The sequence below is a fragment of the Petaurus breviceps genome, unplaced genomic scaffold (assembly GCF_028583685.1).
Source record: "Petaurus breviceps papuanus isolate PSGF00001 unplaced genomic scaffold, PetGlider_PUasm1.0 520, whole genome shotgun sequence".
NCBI classification, from domain to species: domain Eukaryota; kingdom Metazoa; phylum Chordata; class Mammalia; order Diprotodontia; family Petauridae; genus Petaurus; species Petaurus breviceps.
Window position 1 is genome coordinate 845,725 of NW_027186354.1, and position 7,125 is coordinate 852,849.

Here is a 7,125-nt window from a genome sequence, read left to right on the forward strand (position 1 = left end):
TCTCTCTCTCTCTCTCTCTCTCTCTCTCTCTCTCTCTCTCTCTCTCTCTCTCTCACACACACACACACACACACACACACACACACACATACACACAGAGTCAATCAGAAATGGAAGAGCTGGAGTCTTCCATACTTCTTCCTGCAGAAACTCATGACACCTCTATCCATAAAAAACTCACACATGACACCCCAGGAATGACAGAGTGATCAATGAGCTGCTCCCAGCTCTGTCTGCTGTTCGACCTCAGGATATTTGCTGAACCTCTCTGTGCCCATGGTCTCTTGTGCCCAGGAAGAATGAATTAGTCAGTGGGAAGGGAGGGGGTGGGAGAGAACATGGAAGGGAAAAGAATAGAGGAGAAAGAAGTTTAAGGAGAGAAGAAAGGAAAAGACTAGAAACAAGGGTAGAGGAGCCAGAAGGAAAGAAAGGGAGAAGGAGGAGGAGGGAGAGGAGACAGAAGGAGGAAGGCCACAGGGGAAGAGGAAGATGAGAGTGAAGAGGTAGTCAAAGATTAAGGAGGGGGTGTGAAGGAAGAAGTAGAAGGGGGGAGGAAGGGAAGAAGGGGGAAGACAAGCCTCAGAGCCTGCCCTGCTCCTGGAAGGAAGAGCTGATGTGGTGCCAAAGCATTGTCATCGCCTGTCAGAAAAGCCAATGTGGGGAGAGGCTCCCACCAACGTCAGCCTGAGCCTTAGGGGCCCCAAGGAGCTGCTGGGCAGAGCCCATTTGGGCGGAAAGCCTAGAGACAAGCTGGGGGTGGTGGGAAGGAAGAGAGTCCCTCTGTTTCTCCTAATTAATTTTCTGGCTAATGAAGAATTATTAAGTACAGTGGAAGGTGAGGGAAAAGAAGATAGCCCCTGAGCACCTGGAAGGGCTCTCCTAGAGCCAGCATGGGGCCAGCTCCTCCAGGAAGGCCTCCAGGAGTGACTCATCAGTAAGAGATACAAGTCCTAATAATCTGCACAGCCAGGCATTTCCCCCCTCTCTTGGGGCTCTAGGGATGTGTGTCTCCATCTAGACAAGATTGGAATTCTGGCTTGGGGTACAGGAGGAACATTCTAAAAACTCAAAGAACAATCAGCAACACTGTTAGCGCCCACAGAATGACTATCTCTTTCCAGGTGTCAAAGCCAATGCTATAAGTGGGAATTCTTTGATGCTCATAGGGCTGAATTTACCTCTCTGGGACCTGACCCTAGCTGTCATTGGCCAGTGAAAAATGGGTATTGGGGACTGAAAAAAAAAAGCCCTAATCATCAGGGTTCTAAAGGAAACTAGGCAATGGGGGCCAAGGAAAGCTGGGAAGTAGGACTCACTAGATACTGGGTATCAAGGATCAAGGCAAACAGAGACAGAAACAGTTTTCAGAACATCACTTTCTCTGCCTGAAACTTTACCTCCTCCCCCAAAAGCAGAGCCTTTCCCTTGTCCATCATTCTCAAAAGGGGCCTCAAGCTCCAATGCTTCTAAACACATAGAAACAAATATACTCCCTTCTCTTCACAAGGACACACCCTTTCCTTCAAAGGAATAGAGATAGCCCCTTCCCATCAGAGATAGATGACCTTCCCCTCAGAGAGGGCCAGAGACACCCCCCAACCCCAATCAGAGGGGCAGAGAAGCCCACCTGACTGCTCAGAGACACAGGCATCCCCTCTTCTCTGAGGTACTCTATTCTCATCAGGACAGAGCCTCTCCCCCCACCCCCAACATCTCTGTTTCTTAAAGAGAGAAAGAGAAACCCCCTCCCTTCAGGGAAATAGACACACCCCATTAATGGGGAACCAATGGGCCCAGGGAACGATCAGAACCTTGGGTGTTCCCCCAACATAAGGCTAGGAACACACAGTAGAGGAGGAGAGAGCTTCAAAGTCACACACAGAGACAGAGGCAGAGACAGCTTGGAACAGGAAGGAGAGAAGGACCTTAGAAGGAAGGAGGCGGGCAGAGAAAAGAACAGAAAGAAGATGAAGGCAAAGGAGCCGGTTTGATAGCTGGGAAGAGAGTAGAGAAGAGTGGGAGGAGAAGTAGCAGGGGAGGTGGTGAATGGAATGGAGGGGGCCCCTTGGGGGGAGCCCCGACAGACACACGTGGGTCTGACAGGTCCTAGATCAGTAGCTCCAAAGCAGCCCCCACCAAATCAGGAAAGCAGAGACTCAGGACCCAGAGGCTGAGGCCTTTCCCCACCCCCAATCCTCATATCCCCAGACCACCATTCCTCATCCCCTTGCTTAAGCCACTGACCTGGGTCCCTGAGTAGATTCCCCGGTCTGTCGGCCTGGCCTCCCCAGTGTATCTGCCCCCTCTGACACTTGGGGAAGGGGGGGAGGGGAAGGGGATAGGGACAGGGAGACAGAGAGACAGGGAGAGGTACAGAGAGATAGGGAAGGAGAGAGACAGAGAGGAGGAGAGAGATGGAGGAGCGGGCTGAGGAGAGACGCTGTGCAGTGAGGTCATCATTTGAATCTAATTGTCTGAGTCAGGAGGAGATGTGGCACTTGATGCTGGGGGGGAGGGGGAGAAAGAGGATGGTGGGGGAAGTGGGAGGAGGAGGCATAGAGAGACCCTATGGATCTCCTACCACCCTGGTGCTGAAGAGGTGGGGTGGGGAAAATGAGGCGCCATTCAACAACTCCAGACCAAACTAAGAATCTTTTCCAGGGATGTGGCTCCTAAGACGGTTGAATGCATCTCCCTGCTTCTTTTATTGCTGTCCCCTGAAGCCACCACACAGAGGATCAGAATCTTTGCCCCGGTCATATTCCTGCTTAGAGGGCAAGTAAGGAGACAATTTGACACATCTGAGCTCCTAGCTCGTAACAAGTGATCTCACCTATGAGCTGGTGGTGGGCTAAGGACTGGGGGAGGGGGAGAGAAAGAATATAGTAGAAGAAAACAGCAGTATCTCTCCCTCCCCCCACCTCCGCTATATACCACGACTGATCACCTCACATCATTGAACCAAAGAATATTAAAGCTGGAAAGCACCTTAAGGGTGAAATTGTCCAATCTTTTCATTTTACAGGAAAGGAAACTGAGGCCTAGAGCGATGAAGTGGTTTGTCCAAGGTCGCAGCCAATTTGTGGCTGAGCCAAGACTAGAACCCACATCTCCTGGCTCCAGGTCCAGGTTCTTTCCACTCCATTCTGCATAGTTGTTGTTTTTTTTTTTTTAATTTTTGGGGGAGGAGGGGTTTGGGGGGGGGGGGGGTGGGAAGGGGACAGGAGGCAGGCCTGGTTTCTATCAGCGCTGCCCAAGTGGGCCGGCACAGAGGGCGTGGGAAGTCAGAGACACTTACACATGTGCACTCACACATGTGTGCAAACACACAAGGGTACACACATGGGCAAAGACCAACAGTGGCGTAGCAAAGGGGCCCAGCCATCCCCCCCCCTTCTACCCTCCCTCCTCCCCCTTTCCCTATCCCTGGGGGTGAGGGGGGTTGAAGGGGAAGGGGCTGTTGTAGAAGGACCTGAGGGGGGAGAGAACTGAGAGGGAGGGGGGTGATAAATATTTCGGGGCCTTTTAGTCCTGGGAGGGGGCGGGGGGGGGGGGGGGGAGTTAAGCCCTGCCTGATTAATGGGGTTAAGACGCTCCCATTTGCGGCTCCGATCAATCCTGCTCCCGCTCCCGCTGAAGGTTTAATGCTCTCTATCAGGAGACGCTTTTCTGACTTGGCAGCCACGACAGGCGTTTTAAATAGACCCATTTAGTGCAGGAGTTTGGGGGGGGATGACTAGGGGAGTACATAGGAAAAGGAAAGAGAAACAGAGACATAGGGAGAGCGACAAAGAGATGTAAGGAGACAGAGGACAGAGAGACTCAGAAAGAGAAAGACACGAAGACCAACAGAGTCAGAGGGGCTGACAGGGAGGGATGGGGGGAGAATCAGGGAACAGGAGGGATAGAAAGATTTAGGGAGAGACACAAACACAGAGACCAAAGCAAAGACAGAGAGAGGTTCAGCAAGAAAGCCAGAAGCAGAGACAAGAACTCTTTTATTTCCAAAAACAGTTTTTCATCCACTTTGTTAAATTAAAAAGATTAAAAAAAAGCGGGGGAGGTAGTGGGCTGTAGCCAAGTCTCTTGCTCCCGGACAGAGGTTCCTCTGCTCCCCCCCCCCATTCCCTCTTGGCAGGATGGCCAAGAGATGGCCCAGACTGAGAGGAGAGATCAGATCTCGTGTCCCCTCATCCCCTCCCAGAAGGAAGAAACAGAAGCTACTTCATTTGTTGGCTCTTTGAAACTGACAATCTCCAGAGAGTCCCCTGCCCCCATGCCCCCATCTAGTTTGAAGTTCATTGACTGGGGTGGGGGTGGGGGGGGCTAAAGAGTGGGTATGGTTTAGCTCAGAAAGCTCCCCCATGTCCCTGACTTCAAGCCATCCCTACGGCCAGGCTCTCTCTCATCTCCAAATCCCCAGGGAAAGAGACTTCCCTCCCCTACTCTTTACTCCTTTTCTATTGTAAAGCTCAATCTCTTTTCTCCTCCTCAGCTTTCCACTCTTCTCTAGGACACCTCCCAGTCCCCCTACCTCCCCTCTGACAACAGAGGTCCCTCACCCCTAGGAGAGGAATAGGAGTGGAGGAAGGGGATAGGAGACTTGGACAGGCTTCCTCCTTCTTTACTGGGTTAGCTTCCCTTCCATTTCAAAGCCCTGGCCAGCTCACAAACCCACCCACACCCAGAGCTCTCCTGCCCAGGTCCACATGTCATCTAACTCACATTCACTATCTAGTCTTACTGTATTATTCAAAATAGAGGCAAAGATTTACTGTCCAGTCTAAATAGTTAACTCCTATAACTCCCCCCCCTTTTTCATTCTTCACCCCTCCCACCCACTAACCCACAAATGCACTTCCCTCTCCCCCGTAGACAATGTAAATATTTATTCTTTTATGTCCATGTATTTGTTTTAGGGTCATTCCTCAGCTGTCTTATATGTCCTCTCCCCTTCCATCAGCATATCTATCTCAGTGAGAACACCCCCAGGGCAGGGGCCCTGTCTCCCTCTTTAGACCTGGGGGTCCCAGAGCCCTAACTTGCCTCCCCACTTCCCTTATCTCCTCATCAGATCCTGGCTGCTCTACCCCCTAGGTTCCCTGTTCTGTCACTCTAAGCTTCCATCCCTCACACTCCTGAGCTCAATATCCTGTCATTTATGATATTTTGTGGCATTAAAGTGTCCAGGCAGAAGAAAAATATGATGCCCACACTCACTCCTTGTAAATCTTTCTCCCATGTCTCTCCATGTCTCTTCATATCCCTTCCATCTGTCTGTCCCTCCTTCTCTGGTTATTTCAGCTAATGTGTTTGGAAAAGACAAGGGATTGGACCTCCTCTCCCCTCCCATGCCACCTCCCCCTCCCCTGGGCCTGAGGCAGTGCCCAGTCCAGAAGACATGGTCCAACTAGGGGACTGAGCAGAGGCATAGTTAGCTCCAGCGTTGTCCCAACTGTCCATCATGTGGAATTATAACCCTGAGTCTCCACCCCACCCCAATTCTTTCACCTACCCCACGATCTTTTGCACAAGTCCACACTGGATTCTCATATTCTGCTTGCCCAATTTACTCTTACTTAAACCAAAAACAGCCCCAGGAGCATCCTCCACCAGGAAGTCCTCCTAAATTCAATGTGGCACAAACACAGAGACCGAAGGATCTCATCACACACATCATCTATTATCCCATCATTTTTCGAACTAGTTTGGGAAGTGAGAATGTCACAAGTAGGAAGAACAAAGGAAGCAATGAGTATAGAATTGGGGGTGGGGTACAGAAAGGAGAGGAGATTTTCCTAATTAAAATTCAAAAAGAATCCCCCAAAATCTGACTAGCCCATAGTATTAGTCTCTTCCTATGCCTACTCTGTCCCTAGGGAACAGTGGGGACCACCTGCTGACCCTCTGGGAAATCTGAAGTCATCCCAAACCCTCTAGCTTCAGTTCAGCTGGTCCCCACCCTGCCATCAACCAAATTTTTTTTAATATGTTCACTCTTGTATTCTAAGCTCCCTAGGGAAGATCTAACCCTATACTGTTGGTTGTCTAAACTCAGTTCATCTTTTTTTTTTTTTAAAGCAATTGGGGTTAAGTAACTTGCCCAAGGTTACAGGGCCAGTTTTTTTGTGTGGGTGTTAAGTGTCTGAGGCCGGAATCAATCCTGGGTCCTCCCGACTCTGGGGCCGGTGCTTTACTCACTGCGCCACCTAGCCACCCCTAAACTCAGTTCATATTGCTACAATGCCAGCTAGCTCCCTCTAGTACTGTTTTTTGGGGTAGAAGATTCTTTTCAACACCTCCAGTGAGCTTTCAAAGATGTTTAGAAGATGACATTGCCCCTCTCAGTCTTTTACATCCCATCTATCCATAAGCCCTGACCCTGGCCCCCAACCAGTTCATCCCTACAGGCATTCCCAAAATGCCTTCCCCTTAGAGGTCTCTCTATTTTCATGCTCAACACGCCCCCCCCCCCTACACACACAGCCTTCACTGTTTTCATTCTCCCAGGCACCTTCAGCCCTGAGGCCTCACAGACTGAGGACTACCATCACTCCTCCCCCACCCCCATCCCTGACAGCTAACCCCTCCACTAAAGGGTAGGAGACCCTGCAGCTCACCCCATCCAACCCCCACACTCTGAATAAAAGAAAATGCCAAGTCTGTTTGGGATTTGAGATGAAAAGCACTGGACCTGGCCCCTGGCCTGGCCCCCAGGCCCCCACCCTGGCCTGGCCCCTGGTCCTTTGTGGGAGCCAAGAAAAAAAGACCAAGTGGAGACTGGATTCCCTGGACAATAGGCTGTTCCGCTCCATCAGCTCAGGACTCTGAAATACGACAAGCTCCCACAGCCTCCCAGGACCAGGGAGGGGGCGTGTGTCAATCAGGAAAGCAAACCCCGCCCCTTCCTAGGTGTTTACTGGAGGGTGAGAAAAGAGGGAGGGTGATACAGAGATGGAAATAATTTGTCAGACAGCTACTGTTGTCCTTCCTCCTCCAGGAATTCAAACATGATTATATAGCATTATATGGGCAGGGAGATTTTATAGTCCAGCTTTCCTCCCCACAACACACACATACACACACACACACACACACACACACACACACACACACACACACACA

The 7,125-nt window shown here is 50.7% G+C and overlaps 1 protein-coding gene and 1 long non-coding RNA gene across 4 annotated transcripts in view; one reads left to right on the forward strand and one right to left on the reverse strand.

Annotated features, from left to right (window-relative positions):
* CNTFR (ciliary neurotrophic factor receptor) overlaps positions 1 to 7,125 on the reverse strand; it is a 101,474-nt gene that overhangs the window by 72,425 nt on the left and 21,924 nt on the right. The window contains exon 1 of one of the 3 annotated variants that reach the window (XM_069101921.1): positions 2,245 to 2,263. The exons of 1 other annotated variant lie outside the window; for it this stretch is intronic. The gene's annotated coding sequence lies outside the window, so the exon portion shown is untranslated. Of the gene's footprint in view, positions 1 to 181; positions 239 to 2,244; positions 2,264 to 7,125 lie in introns of those variants that run through there. One more of the 3 variants, XM_069101922.1, reaches the window with a different exon arrangement.
* On the forward strand, positions 1,544 to 2,993 carry LOC138172224 (uncharacterized). Its single transcript, XR_011171078.1, has 2 exons — positions 1,544 to 1,973; positions 2,662 to 2,993. It is a non-coding gene; the product is annotated as an uncharacterized lncRNA (long non-coding RNA).